This window comes from Pteropus medius, unplaced genomic scaffold (genome assembly GCF_902729225.1).
Source record: "Pteropus medius unplaced genomic scaffold, Ma_sr-lr_union100, whole genome shotgun sequence".
In the NCBI taxonomy this organism is placed as follows: domain Eukaryota; kingdom Metazoa; phylum Chordata; class Mammalia; order Chiroptera; family Pteropodidae; genus Pteropus; species Pteropus medius.
Window position 1 is genome coordinate 8,696,014 of NW_024349803.1, and position 15,580 is coordinate 8,711,593.

At 39.4% G+C, this 15,580-nt stretch overlaps 1 protein-coding gene across 4 annotated transcripts in view; it reads left to right on the forward strand.

Moving 5' to 3' along the window:
- Positions 1–12,616: 12,616 nt before the first annotated feature.
- The window catches only part of PPP2R3A (protein phosphatase 2 regulatory subunit B''alpha), a 152,166-nt gene continuing 149,202 nt past the window's right edge, over positions 12,617–15,580 (forward strand). For 3 of the 4 annotated variants that reach the window (XM_039837222.1, XM_039837217.1, XM_039837221.1), the window contains exon 1: positions 12,617–12,771. The gene's annotated coding sequence lies outside the window, so the exon portion shown is untranslated. Of the gene's footprint in view, positions 12,772–12,956; positions 13,352–15,580 lie in introns of those variants that run through there. The other variant, XM_039837220.1, reaches the window with a different exon arrangement.

Below are 15,580 nucleotides of genomic sequence, written 5' to 3' on the forward strand. Positions count from 1 at the left end.
ATTTAGTTTTAAAACTCTCTACCCTTTCTTGTGCTCATCGTCGTTATCTATCCTTCTCTTGGTCACTCACTCCACATTCACTGGACCTCAGTCTACCTTCCCCAAGTCCTGCCAAGCTTACAGGTGACCTCAGCCTTCTCTCCACTTCACCAGCCACTCCTGTGGCTTCACCGGGAACATGATTATTACCCAGAACTCTTTCAAGTCTACCAACATGAATTCTAATATCGCACCAAAAACCACTACCAGTCTGTTTTCCAGTTCTCTCTTTTAAGGAAAACAAAAACAAAAACAACCACTCTTTGGCCCTATATGCCATCCAGGATAGCTAAGTGCTTTCTCAGTAGTAAGGCCAGTGGAGCTTAGAATGGGATTTTTTTTTAACTCCCAAATCAATTACCAAGAGCAACCTCCTCAGTCCTGGACAAGAGACAACAGAAAATCCAAATTCCCTCCTCAAATCGATCAAAATTCTATCATCTCTAAGGCTCACCTGTGTGTCACGCAGCAGCCCACTAGAGCTAATTGAGCGTTTTCTTTTTTTTTTTTTTTTTTTTGACTAAGAGTCTCCTGGGCAGGGTGTGTGTTCTTTTCTACTCTAGTATCACCTAAACAAAGGAAAATGTGTGTGGATTGAGGCATTAGCATAAAACTCTGTACCAAGTCCTGTAAGCATGGAAGGAGAAAATGGGTGAATGCTAAACGAAGCCTGAAATTATATAAGTGAAACCCCAAAGTCAGCCCCAGAGTGGCTACAATATTGTAGCTGAAGTTTGCACTGAGTTTGCTACCCTCAGGCAAAGGGAGGATTTCAAGTTTCAAAGCAGGGCTGAAGCAATCACTTTGCTGATTTGTGCCAGCCAAAGTGACTCACTCTAAACCTGTTTAATATGAAACAGCATTAGGAGACTGGATATAGCCTCAGGGAGATCAGCTGTTAACCAGCTCAGATTATAGCTGCAATCCCTCAAATGTGACCACTTAAAAGTGTCTCTCCACATGTCTTCAGTGGCACACAACACTGTACATGAAGGAGACTTTTCTTGAAATGAAAAGATCTGGGTTCTGGTTCCCATTCCATAGCATTTCATCGTGCGACTTGGGTCAGCCTGCTCTGAAAAGTGAGGCTGATGCCTTGTGCATAAAATAGGGCAATACCTTTCCTGCCTACCAGCTCTGGTAGTTTAGAGAATCTAATGAGGAAAATTATGGGAAGAGAGATGATGAAAATGGTAAAGAGCTATATACCAGGTATTATCATTATATATAGGTATCGTAAATTTCTTTTTACACTTTCATTGGTACTAAAGGGAATTTTTTTAAATGGCAGGAATGAGGAAATAAGCACAACAAAAATTTTGCTTCATACTTTAATGTCAACACCATTGAAATTTAGCCAGTTATTGTAAACTTCTGTCATCCAGACAGTGAATTGGTGTCTCCTCAAGATTAGGGCTCCCCTCATCAGTGTTACCTGGAGCTATCAATTAGGTCCTCTTTGCTATTTTCTAGCAAGAACTTTTAAACAGATCCTTGTTTGGAAAATTTGTGAAACATTTTCTTCCCTTTGCAATTGCACGGGAAAGAAAATAAACGAAAAGAACTACTTTTTTCTTTCTTCTTTTTTTTCCCCCATCACTACCTCTACCTCTCAGAGGAAGTGGGTGAGGCAGGTGAGATGAGTTAGGCCCTTGCCTCAAATAAAAAATTTAAGTGGGTGCCAAAAAAACTCAGAAATCAAGATAAGTATATTTTAATGAATATTTTTCAAAACCAAAATTAATGCAAAAAAACCATGATTAACAAAATATCAAAGTTTTAAATAAAAATCAGTGACAGTGTCATGTTGAGACATACTAAAGCAAAAAGAAAAATCAGTAATATTGATTCTGTCTTAATTTAAAATTTGGTGTTTTGTTCATTACAGATTTTTGCCTTAATTTTGATGTATCGTAGGTAGCAATTTTTTTCTTTCTTGGCAGCATCTAAAATTATAGTTTGCCTTAGAATGGATGGCCTCTGAGATTTTTCTAAATGCTTTTCATGTGGTATGTGGAGCAAGCATGACTCCTGGCGATCAAATTCACTTTGGCCTTGTCTCCCACTGTTTCCCTTAAACATTTATTCAGTGAAAGTCACCTTCTGTGCTCCTAAACAAAACTCTGTGAGTCCCATGGCTTTTCTGTTCCCAATTAAATAATGAACAAGTCCCACAGTCATTTTAGGTCACACAGTCTGGGTTTAGCAATTAGAATGCATAATCCTATGAAATAATCGAAACTAACAACTTCACTTAATAGTAAAACTCCCGTCCACCAGCCCAGTCCTGACAACTTGCAGTAGGAAAAGGAAGTTAATACCTGCTGTTTTGTTCTCCCCCGAAATGGTAGGGGGTTGGCAACAAGGAGAGGAAAGGATAGACCAGTTCTTTCCTGGCTGGTGGCTTCACATTCTCTGGACCAGGAAGATGATTAACTGGGACCCTTTCGCTTTTGGGCATCTTCATTGGCTGATCAGAGTTTCCTTCTCCCTTTAGGTATGTGTAATGTTCGTCCCATCTGGGTGGTGAGTATATAGATGTTTATTACATAATTACCTCTACTTTCCTGTATGCTTTATATATTCCAAAATTTCTTAATTAAAAAAAAGAAAGAAAGAACTGTAAAAGAGAATAAGAGGGAAGAATCCTAACTACACGAAAACAACCTCTGCTATATAAAAACTTGCCTTATCAGTCTCTCTCTTTCATTTTACAACCAGGCATTTCTGCTCTCCTGGCCTTCATTTTTATCACATCTACAGATCTGTAAAACTAAAAGTTTGTCTAGATGGAGATAAACTTCCTTGGTCTGTCACATGTGGGTTTATTTCTTACTCCTTCTGAATAAGCAGAGCAATATCACACCGGTTTCTAATTTCTTCAAGAATAAATGACCCTGGCCAGAATCCAGTCCACTCCCAGTCCCCTGGGAACTTGTCAAGAGAACTGGAACATCTCTACCCTCGACCTCTAGGGCAGAAATCAACAAGAGTCCCACAGCAAAAAAAAGCACTGTAAAAACAGCAGTGTCACCAAAGGCAGAAACACATCTTGTTCTCCACGGAGAGTCCCACTGTACTGCCTGTCTCCAAGCAGTGGAACTGAAGACAGAAGAATGTTGCAGAGGCAAAATAGTTGTGAACACTGTATTTAATAAAATAATTGCCTTCACTGTTTAGCTTTACAATACTGGCAATATTTTGCTTATATCCCAAAGTGCTCATTTTCCATAGCAAAGTCTTCAACGTTCTGCTTTATTGATAATATTTAAATGTGTGGTTCTATTTTGCCTCTAGGATCTATAGAGATTGGAACCGGAAAACCATTTTAATCCTCACACATTCCAAAGGGCAGATTCATGAGGTCTAAAGCAAAATACTTCTCCAACATGACAGGATCATGAGGAGGAGAGAACAACTAGCTGTGGGTAGGTCTTGCAGATAAATCAACAAAACAAAGAAAAAACAACATAGAGTCCAAGTCCTCTGTGACTAGGGCTGGTTTTTCACGGCTGGGAATTTGCTTGCAACAGCCAGCTGGGCCTAAGAGCCAGAAGGTTGAGTGTGGGAGTAATAGAAGGATGGGATGCAGAGGAATCAAGTCTGTACTCACCCATATCCCTCACTACCCTCAATCTCCTTCTAAAACTCATGGCAGAGAGGTTAATAAAAATGAACAGGAAATGGAAGATGATAAGACAATTAAAAAAGTAAATATGAAAAGAGTGAAGAATCTCACAGAGCAGAAATGGGATTCCATTAAGCCACGAAATCAGATGGAGAAAAAAAATCACATCTTTATTTTCACCAACCTGTAACTGAAAATCTAGCACTTCCTCCTATTATAAGAGGAGGCAATATGCCACAGCAGTATTAATAGTACCAATGACTTTGTCAGCAATAGAATTCATAGATATTTTCAATTAAATTTGTGGCTATTGCAAATATCCGAAAGTATCATTTTTGCTCATCATTTTGAAATTACGATAGCAATTAAATTTGTCACTAGATCTTGCTATTTAATGTTTATAAAGATCTATATATAAATATACTATGACTTATTTTGATGTTTTGAAAACTATATTTCAATAATTAGTTTCCTTTGTGAACTTATGTATTTGGTGAAGTAGACTGTGGGACATTATTCTAAGAAAAAATTCCTAGGCTTCATCAGACTGCTGAAAGAGTCTGGGGGTGGGGGGGGTTAACTTTTATTAAGTAGTTGCAGACAAGTTGGGGGAATACAGAATGCCACCAACTCAAATCCAAAAATGTTTGAAAAGATCTGGGGGGATTAAGGGGGGAGAGGAGTAAAGACATAACTTTAGGTATGCCTAGGGACAAAGCAATTCACTGGATTATGGAACAAGTTCAATTCTAGCTGTAAGGCATGGCCTTAGGGACTTTCTTGGTAAAAAGCCCTACTGTATAAGTAGCTTTGTCAAAGGGCAGTTCAAGAGGAATAATTCCAGAAGGTGAACCTAGATTTAGTGTCCAGTGCCCTAACCACAAACAGATAACCCAAGCAGGTAAATATATGGTAATCTCACACCTTCTCCAAGTAACTGATGTTAATTCCATTGGGTAAGCATCCTTCCAACCTTGAGAAGGAATTTAGAAATAAAAATAATGGAAAATTTTGTAGCCAATTTTCACTTAATCAAATTATTAAATTAACTTTCCCCATTCCTTCTGTAAAACCTACCAATTGGTCCCAAGGCACACTGAGCACTTGCAGGCAGTAGGCTTCTCTCTAGCACACCGGCATTTCCTCAAAACTCAATAAGAAAACAAACAACTCATTTAAAAATGGCCAAAACCCACCCAGTTACTAAGGCCTACTACATAGCTATCCCTCTGACAATACCACACAGTAATCAAGACTGTGTTATTGGCATAGGGATAGCCAAATCGATGAATCGGAAAAGAACAGAGAACCCAGAAATAGAGCCATACAAATATATCCAACCGACTTTTTAAAACAGACTTTATTTTTTAGAGCATTTTTTTATTTACAAAAGATTATGCAGATAGTACAAAGAATTCCCATATGCCTTATACCCAGTTTCCTTTATTATTAACATCTCACACTAGTATGATACATTTGTTACGAGAAAGAAACCAATATTGACACATTAGTATTAACTAAGAGTCTCAGTGTACTCAGATTTCCTTAGTTTTCAGTTGTCACATCTCTTTAGGCTCCTCTGGCTGCGACAATTTCTCAGACTTGCCTTGTTTTTCATGACCTTGACAGCTTTGAGTACAGGTCATATATTTTATAGGCTCTCCCACTACTGGAATTTGTCTGATGTTTTCTCCTGATGAGACTAGAGTGATGGGTTATTGGAAGGCAGATCAAAGAAGTAAAGTGCTATTTTTAGCACATGATATCAAAAGTACATATTACCAGCATGATTTATGACTGTTAATGCTGAGTTTGATCACTTGGCTGAGGTAGTGTTTATCAGATTTCTTCACTGTAGGGTTACTTTTCCCCTAGTTCCAGACTGTACTCTTTGGAAGGAAGTCACTATACGCTCCCATTCACCTAATGAGTAGGGAATCATGTTCCTCTCCTTGAGGATAGAGTGTCTGCATCAATTATTTGGAAATCTATATGGGAGATTTTTCTATTCTCTCCATTTATTTATTATTCAATCATTTATCTAAGTATGAACTCATGGGTATTTACTTTACACTTTCAGCTATAATCCAGTACTAGTTTATTTATTTGGTTGCTCAAATTGTTCCAACTTTGGCCATTAGCTTTCACTTTGCTTCTGTGCACCTTTGACAAATCCCCACTAACTTGTTTCTTTAAAATTCCTTCCTTACTTTCTAATACTTCAAGATGCTCCAGGATCATCTGGTGTATTTCCTTCCCCAGTCCTAGAATCAACCATTTCTCTAAAGAGCCCTATTCCTTTTATTAGTGATATTAGAAACCACAGTCTAGGCACTAGGTGCTTTTGTTTTTGTTGTTGTTGTTGTTATTGTTTTTCCCTTGTATACAAAAGCTTGCTTGCCTCATAAAAAACTCAAATGACAAAATAATGAAGAAGTCAACTTCTCCCACATCCTAGTTCCCACAAAAATAATCTCCAAAGAAAATCAAGAACTTTAAATAGAATTACCATATGACATAGCAATTCCACCACTAGATATATAACTAAGAGAAATAAAGACCTACATTCATACAGAGACTTATACTTGAATGTTCATAGTAACCTTATTTGTAATAACCACAAATTGGAAGTAACCCATTGGCCATTAGCGGGTGAATATATAAATGCATTATACTATAGCCATACAATAGAATATTATTCAGCAATAAAAAGGAATAAAGTACTGAAACATAGATCAGTACAATATAGATGAATCTTGAAAACATTGTGCTACATATATGAAAGAAGCTAGACAAAAAAGCCACATGCTATATGATTCTATTTACATGAAATATTCAGAATATTTGTCAATACAGAAACTAGAGCAATAGTTGCCTTTGGCTGGGAGGATAGATGGAAATGGAGAGTGGCTTAACAGATATGGAGTTTCTTTTTGGGTTGATGAAAATTTTCTGAAATTGATTTCAATTATGATTTCACAGCTTTGTGAATATACCAAAAATCATTGAATATTACATTTTAAATAGGTTAACTATGTGCATTATGTCTCAATAAAGCTGTTAGGATGGAAAGGAAGGAGGAAGGAAAAAGAGAGAGGAGAGAGACAGAGAGATGGAGGAAAGGAGGGAGGGAGAAAAAAGGAAAAGAGAAAACAAGGAAAATCAAACACAAACTTTAAACTTTTCAGATTTCCCAAAATACATTCCTCCTGCAAAGAAACAATATTTCTGGAATTTCTTACACATGTATTTAACAACTTTATTCTGTTGCAGATGTTCCGCTTCTTCACATTGTATCCTTCTTAATTAAATCTTATGTGGTAACATATACTCTCCCCAGCTGCAAAAGAGGTGGGGAAAGTGAGTTCCGGTTTTCACCTTGGGAGTCAGGATTCCTAACAGTAGAGATTCCCTAAATAAAGGAAAGCTATTCAACAGATGCTGAGAAACTATGATAATGTGACAGACTCTTTATTATGCTCAGCCACATGTAGAAAATGAATTAAAGGTGAGGGAGGGGCAAGATAAGAGGTAGAGGGACCAGTTAGATGGCTGGTGCAGGCCCACAAAGAGAGACGATAACCTGAACTACCGATGGGTGAGACGGCAATAACAGAGGCAGAGAGGAGCAGAATTGAGAAAGAAAAATCAGCAGAACTTGAAGACTTGTTCCATAAGGGAGGTGAAGGAGAAGAGGGAATTAAGAATTTCTGGCTGAAGTGCCTGAGTGGATAATGGGATCCTGACCTAAGATGAGAAAGGAATATGGGAGGAGGAGCACTTTTGGGAGTTATGAGGAAGAGGAGGAAATATACTGAATTTTAGGGGTGTTATTGGTTTCTAATATAACTCCATGTGGTCAGAGAGCATACTTTGTATGAGTTAAATTCTTTTTAATTTATTGAGATTTGTTTTATGGCATGAAATCTGATTTATCTTGGTAAATATTCCATGTGCCCCTGGAAAGAATTTTGTTACTGGATGAAGTGTCCTACAATTGTCAATTATGTCAATTATGTGAAATTGTTTGATAGTGTTATTCAAGTCTTCTATAACTTGGCTGATTTTCTGTCAATTTGTTGTATCAATTACTGGGAGGAAAGTATTGAAATCTACAACTATGACTGTGGATCTGTCTCTTTCTCTTTGCTCCTATCCATTTTTGCTTCGTGTACAGTATTTTGAAACTCTATTAAATGCATAAACATTTAGAATTATTATGTCCTCTTGATGAACTGACCCCTTTACCATTATGAGATGACCTTATTTACTCCTAATAATACTCATTGCTCTGAAATCTTTTCTTTTGACTATTTTTGTTTGCATAGTAAATCTTTTTCCATCCTTTTACTTTGAACCTATTCGTGTCTATGTATTTAAAGTACATTCCTTGTAAGCAGCATATTGTCGTTTCTTCTTTTATTATCCAGACTCTGACTTTTAATTGCGAGTAGTTAGTTCATTTATATTTAATGTGATTATTGATATGGCTTGGTTTAAGTCTGTCATCTTGCTAACTGTTTTCTTTATTTTCAATCTCTTTGTTGTTTTTTCTCTTTTTTATCTTCTTTAGATTAATTGAATTTTTTACATTTACATTTGAACTCTTTTGTTGCCTTATGAGCTTATTATTGTCTTGGTTTTTTTTTTTTTAGTAGTTGCTTTAGGGTTTATAGTATAAATATTTAACTTATCAAAATCTACATTCAAGAGAAATTATACCATTTCATGTACAAGTAGAGAGTAAAAAGTTATAGAAGCATACTTTTGTTTCCCCTTCCAGCTATTTTACTGGGTTTTTTTTTTTGCGTATATTTTACTTATATTATAAACCTCAAAATTAGTGTTGCCAGATCTAACACATAAAAATATAGGACACTCAGTTAAATCTAAATTTCAGATAAATAATAAATAACTTTATACAGTATGTTCCAATATTTAGTGATATTATACTAATAAAGTAACAATTATTTATCTGAAATTCAGATTTAACTGGGAATCCTATATTTTATCTGGCAATCATACCCATAATTCATTGTTATTATTTCTGTTTAAATAGTCAAATCTTCAAAAGATATTTTAATAGTAATTCTAAGATTGTATATATTTATACATGAAATTACTTTTTCTGTGCTCTTCCTTTCTGTAGATCCATCATCCCATCTGGAGTCATTTTCCATACATATGGAAGACTTGCTTTAGCACTTATTGTTAGTGCATTTCTGCTATGATGAATCCTTTTAGCTGTTGTATGTATGAAAAAAATCTTTATTTCGCCTTCATTTTTGATAGGTACTTTAGGTGAGAATAGAATTCTAGATCGACAGATTTTTTTCAGTACTTTAAAGATGTTGCTGCATTATCTTCTTGCTTGCATTTTTCTAACAAGAGATCTGCTGTCATCCTTTTTTTTGTTCCACTATATATAACCTGTCTTTTTCTGTCTACTTTTAAGATTGTTCTCTTTATTACTGATTTTGAACAATTTAATTATGATGTGCCTTCATATGGTTTTCTTTATGTTTCTCGTTTTTAGGGTATGTAGAACTTTTTAGACCTGTAGTATATATTTTTCAACAATTTTGGAAAATTTTGGTCATTATTAATCCAAATATTTTTTGTTCCCATCTATTTCCTTTGGAGAGTTTATTTACACATGTATTAGGCCACTTCATGTTGTCCTGCAGGTCACTGATGCTCTTTTTACTTTTTAAATCTTTTTTTTCCTATGTATGTTTCATTTTGGATACTTTCTACAGGCGTGAGTTTAAGTTCACTAATCTTTGGCAATGTCTAACTTGCCACTAATCCTATGAACATATTTTATACAAACATTGTAATCTTCAACTCTAGAAGTACAATTTTATGGATTTTTAAAAAATATAACCCACGTCTCTGCCTAACTTCTTGAACAGTTGGACTACAGTTACAGTAACTGTTTTAATGTCCTTGTCTGCTAATTCTAACATGTGTGACAGTTCTGTTTTTGATAGATTGACTTTTCTCTTTGTTATGAATTGTACTTTCCTAAACCTGATCAAGTCTCTAGTGCTATTATCACTTTATAAGGAATACAAAGGTAGAGGAATATGTTAAACAACACCACAGGGATTCGATCAGCAAAATGCAAAATGTGGGAAACTTCACAGGAGAAGCAATCAATTTCTTCAACATATAAAGTGCAAGGAAAAAAAAAACATTTTAGAGATTTTAACTGAATGCAATGTGAGGACCTTGTTTGGGTCCTGACTTGAAGTAATAAACTATATGAAACATTTACATGAAAATTAGGACAATTTGACCACTTACAAGATATTTAAAAATTCTTAATTTTTAAAGCTTTTTAAATGATTTTGTGGTTGTTTTTAAAGGTAGACCATATCATTTAGAGATACTTAGTGAAATATTTATGGGTGAAATAATACACTTATTGTGATCTGCTTCAGAATAAACCAGGGAGAGAAAGAAAAGGTGAGGTACAGATGGAACAAATTGGCTATAAGATGATAATTGTTAAAACTGAATAACGTGTACATAGTAGTTCATTATATATTCTATTTTTGAAATATTTGTTATTTTTCCATAATTAAAAATATGAAATGGTTTCTTCTCTGAGAAAACTTGCCCTACTTTCTCCCTACACCTAATAGAATTAATTGTGCTCAGCACTGTTCCTCTATCATCCAGATAAATTAAAAGTTCACTTATTGACAAATATTCCTCCCTAATTCCGCCATAAATTCTTGAGAGCAAAGACTGTCTTATTCATTTTCCCTTCTTTGTATTTCCTCCACCTACCACAGAGCCAGAGTGTTCAATAAATGGTGGCTAACTGGCAGCTTTCTAGCCCCAATGCACCAAAATGCTCATTATAAAGAGGCTGACTCCATCGTATTGAATCACATTTCCAGTTAGGTGTTGTGTACTTTATATAAATGTATGCCAAAGGAGTCAAAGGAGTTCTAATGTAAAAACATAGGCATTAAAACTGTCAAGATAAACCAGGAATCCAGCAGGGATTGACAGGGTCAGCAATACTGAAATTGTTTTATAGTTCGCTTTGTCCTTCTCAGATACGCACTGCACTGTGACCTTTGCAAAGTCCTCTGTCCTGCCCCACCTTTCTCAAGAGATAGCTTTATGTCTTGTGAACCCCAAGAAAGAATATATCTGCCAAAGAAGAGTTCTTGTGGTTAATTGGGCCCAAAATCATGACCAGGGTCCAGCAGCCATTGCTGACAGACGCCTCTCACAAACACACACGTCATGGAAAGACACTGAGTTGTCAAGCCTCCTGAACTGCATTCCTGCCATCTGAGCAGACCCTTATAAAGGAGTTCCTGGAATGGTCTTTTGACCAATGGGCTGAGATCTGCCCCATCCAATCGGAGCTGCACAATAATATCTTCATTTTTCATCTTTACTGATCAGAGAAGCTCCATAATGACCAATTAGGATGCTTGATTTTGACCATTCAGGACAGTGCTATTTGGAGCAATCAAACTGTGCAAAATTGGGTTTTTTCATTTGCATAAAAATGGACCAATCAGGGACCAGGACTGGGCTTTGTCTATTAAAGGCAGCCTCCCCTTTGTCTTCCAGGGTTTCCACCGGAGGCTGCTTTCCTAGAATTCCAAGCTGTTTGCCTGAATAAAGTTTCTCCTTTAACTGCACCCCAGATTGGGGATTCTTATTGGCATTGGATTGGTGACAGCAAACTTTTGTTGACAGTCTTGAATAAGATACCATAGCAAGTCGAAAGGGCAGTATAAAGTTTAAAGTATAACGGCCTCTTTCCAAAGCATGGAGGCATCTCATGGAGTTCATTTTAGCTATTAGGAGGATTGACCTTGCATGAAATTGTTCAGGCAAAACATGTATATACATATACATACAAAGATATATTTACTTTCCTTTGCACTATAAATACACACATGGCACCTATTATATGCCTAGTGCTGTGCTGGGTGCTAGCGACACAGAATGAGGACAGCCCAGGTACCCAGGACCAATCTTCATAGGCCACCTAATCCTTGGCTGTTTTTAAGTTTCTTTTAAGTCTTTACATACCACTCATCCCCACCCCTAGGTGCTCCTTATTCATGCAGTTCAATCTCATAATTGATTAACTTATTACTTACATGCATATAGTTATTATTTATCATTTTAATTAAGAATTTGGCAAATATCCTTTTAATTGGAATTCTTAATTCTGGAGAATTTTTCATCTTACAAACGTGTTTTTGGAGAGTGCATGATTATGGACAGCTGGCCTTTGAATTCCTGTGAGAATTAGGAGGACGGCAATTTTAGGAGGCCCTTCCCAGGCTGTGTCCTCCCAGTCATTGACGAGGTTTTGAGTCAGACCATTTTACAGAGTGCTAAATGAGGAGTGGTTATAAGGGCGCAGGTCTCCGAATAATTTATTAAGTTATGCACTAGTTTTAGATGGCTTTCTGTATTTGCGTTATATTTAACAATGTAACAGTTAAAAATAAATCTCTCTTTCAACTTGTTCACTATTTCACAACGAAACGTGGCGCAGGTGCGGGCCACTGGGAGAGAGTCAGAGTGACAGGGAGTGTCCAGTCAGTGGCAAGGGCTACTCGTTGGCCCGCCGACACCGGCCTCAAAGGAACCATCCAGTCTTCTGGAGGAGGGTAAAACAATGACGATGACGAGAACGATTATAATCATACTAATAATAAATCGGAGAGACTTGCATCCTTCAAGTAGTAAGCACTAAGAATTGCATCGCCGAAGAGATGCCTTAGAGGGGACTGCACCCACAACGACCGCCGCCGCAGCTCTTGCGGCGCCCCTGGCGGCCGCCTTCCTGGCTAGGGGTGGGCGGAACTGAACTGTGTGGGCGGGGCCCTCGGGGCGGGGCCTGGCGTGCGGGCGGGGCGGGGCGCCAAGCCCGCGGCCGAGGGTGGGGACCAGGAGGAGGAGGGGGCGGGCAGGCTGCTGGGCGGGGCACGCTCGGGCCTCAGCTCCTCACTCGCCTCACTCGCAGCCCGGTATCCCGCGCCGCCCGGAGCTCTGGCGGCCAGCGCCGCCCGCAAGCCGAGGCAGCAGCCGGAGGAGGAGCCGCGAGCGCTAAGGTAGGCGCGGGGACGGCCGCCGCGCGGCCTGGAGCCCAAGCGCCCTGGGCCCGGCCGGAGGGTGGCGGCGAGGCCGGGGGGCGGTGCGCGGAGGCCTGGGCGGGCGGGGCCGGCGCCTGGGGGCGGGGACCGGCCTGGCCGGAGGGGTCGGCGCGGTCGCGCTGCGCTGCCCGGGTTGGCAGAGCTGTGGAAGTCGGGGTTCGAGGCGTTGCGGGCGCCTCTGCACGCCCTGCTCGGTCTCGGTCCGGGGCAGCCCGGGAGGTGTGGAAACTGCCTGTCCCCGGGGCTCTCTCAGAGTAGGAAAGGCGGGGAACGGCCTGCTCCCTCCCACTTTCGGGGCGCCTAGGCCAGTTCGCCCGCGCAGCCCTCGGGAACTTGTTAACCGGAAAGCTTGGCAGAGAAACAAATGCCAACGTTTTGGAAGAACTGAGAGTCACGTCGTTAGGCGCTGAGGCTTTATTTTCCTTCCCCGCCCCCTGCCCAACCTCGGCCCGACTTGGCCAAAGAAGGATGTGTCACCAGCTCGGGGCCCTGGGCGGGATCCCTGGCCTGGCTGGGTGCGGGAGTACCTGGAACAAAGGTAAACGGAAGCCGGGCAGACCCCAGCCCAGCCCTGCGGCCGCCCTTGGGCCGCCCAGGTGGGTCTCACTGCTGCGCAGACCCCCGGCGCCTCTTCGGAGGGGCTTTCTCCTGGGGGACCTCTTGATGGAAACCAGCTGGACGGGCTTGGAGTTAATGTTGCATCTGAACTTGCGTGCTCACATTATTCCCAATCCTCCGACTCTGGTAAAGCTTAAGGAAATTTTATCCAGTTTTAGTGGTCAGCAAATGTAAGGGAGGATAAATTGCTGTTTGTAAATTATAAGGTATTTTCTTATTAGGAAATGGTCAGAAAGCACGAAATAAAAATTCTTAATACGTAAGCAAAAATGCACAATTTGTGCCGTTCAAAATGTGAGGAAGTGTTCCTCCTCAAATCATGTATGTACAAAACAGCTCCCAAACCTTTGGTGCCAGGCATTTTTCTTTGTTCTTCATTAGTCTCAGGCCTCAGTTTCTTGTAAACAGAGCACCCAGTGCTGAGACCTTAGGAATTGCCATACTAGGTCAGGGCATGTGCATCCAGCTCAGTAAGCAGCAGGCTTGTATTGTAGTAAAACAGGGGTTTCTTTTTCTGATGCCATCAGAAACAATCTTTATTTCATTTCTTTTAGTAGTATCCATGACTTTTACTGAAAACCTTTTAAAAAACCTATAGACCACTCCTAATTTATACATACAGTGTTTTCACATTATTTGATCCAAATGGTTCTCCTATCCTCTCTGGTAGAAGAACTATCTTATGAGATACTTGTGGGAAAAACTTGGATCTTTTTTAAATGTGGGAGCTCAGAAATTGAAGACAGAAGAAACAAAGTTTTTTAAAAACAAAACTTTGAAGAAATCTTGACCAGGACCAACCTGGCTGCTGGGTTCAAAAATAGCTTTATCCACTATCAACTTGAACATTAAGCAGTTAAAGATTTATTTGTATTCATTAGTATTTGCATATTGTAACATGCAGTTTAACATTCTGGAGTGTGAAAGGGCTATCTGACTTTATCCTAGTCTGAATTAATTTGGCCTTAATGTTTAGCTGAAACCAGCTGCCCTAAGAGAAAGAAAGTTTTGTTTCAGCAAGGAGGGAATAAAAGAAGAATAATTTTGGAGTATGAAGTACTTGAGGGAGCACCTGTTCAAACCATAACTCTCCTTTTAAACTCTTCATTACCTCTGGCAAACATAGTCTCCATGGTCATGGCCCTTGTCACCTCTCAGTATTCAGCTAAAGATATATACACTTCCTCTCTGAAACTTTTCTTGACATCTGCCCTCACCCCAGCCCAAAAAAACCCTACCACCTGGAGTGGAATTGATCACCCTTTTGGTCATTACTATCCTCTAAATTAGGGGTTTTCATCTTTAGTGCTGTTGACATTTGGACCAGATAATTCTTTGTTGTAGGGGGCTATCCTGTGCATTATAGAGTTTTTGCAGCATTCTAGACCTCTACTTAATAGATACCAGTATTACCTCCCCCCAGTTGTGACAGTCAAACAGTCACACAACCCACTCAGTTGTGACAATCAAAAATGCCTTCGGGCATTGCCAGGAGTCCCCTGGGAGGATGCAGATCAACCCCTCGTGAGAACCACTGTTCTAAACTGACTGCTTCCTTAACACCAGTGACACTGCGTTGTCCTCATTTGCTTATGTGTTGATTTTATCTACTATGCTAAGCTTGAGGGCAGGAACAGTCATTTATTTGACAGATATCTGAGGGAAGGCCTGCTTTGCCAGAAACTATTCAGATCTGGGAATCCAGTGGTAAAAGCAATTGATGGGGTCCCTGCACTCCTGGACTTTACAGTCTAAAGAGAGTAACAGATGCATACATGTATAATGATACAATTACCTCATTACAGTTGTGATAAATTCTGGGAGAAGTACAGGATGCCCTGGGTACATAAAAGAGGGATTCTGACCTAGTTTTTGGAAGCTAGGAAAGTTTCCTTGGAAAATTAACTTAAGGTGAGGTGGACTCTGAAGGATTAATGAAGTTACCAGGTGAAGCTTGCGGGGACAATATTCCAGCAGAAGGGATAAGAACTTTCCTGGGAACTCAGAGGCCAGTGTGGTTGGAACATCGAGAGTGGAAAGGGCAGGATGATAGAAAATGAAGATGGGAAAGTCAGAAAAGGCTATCTAGAGCAGCAGTTCTAAGTCCAGCCTGCTCATAAGAATCATAAGAGAAACTTAAAACAATACT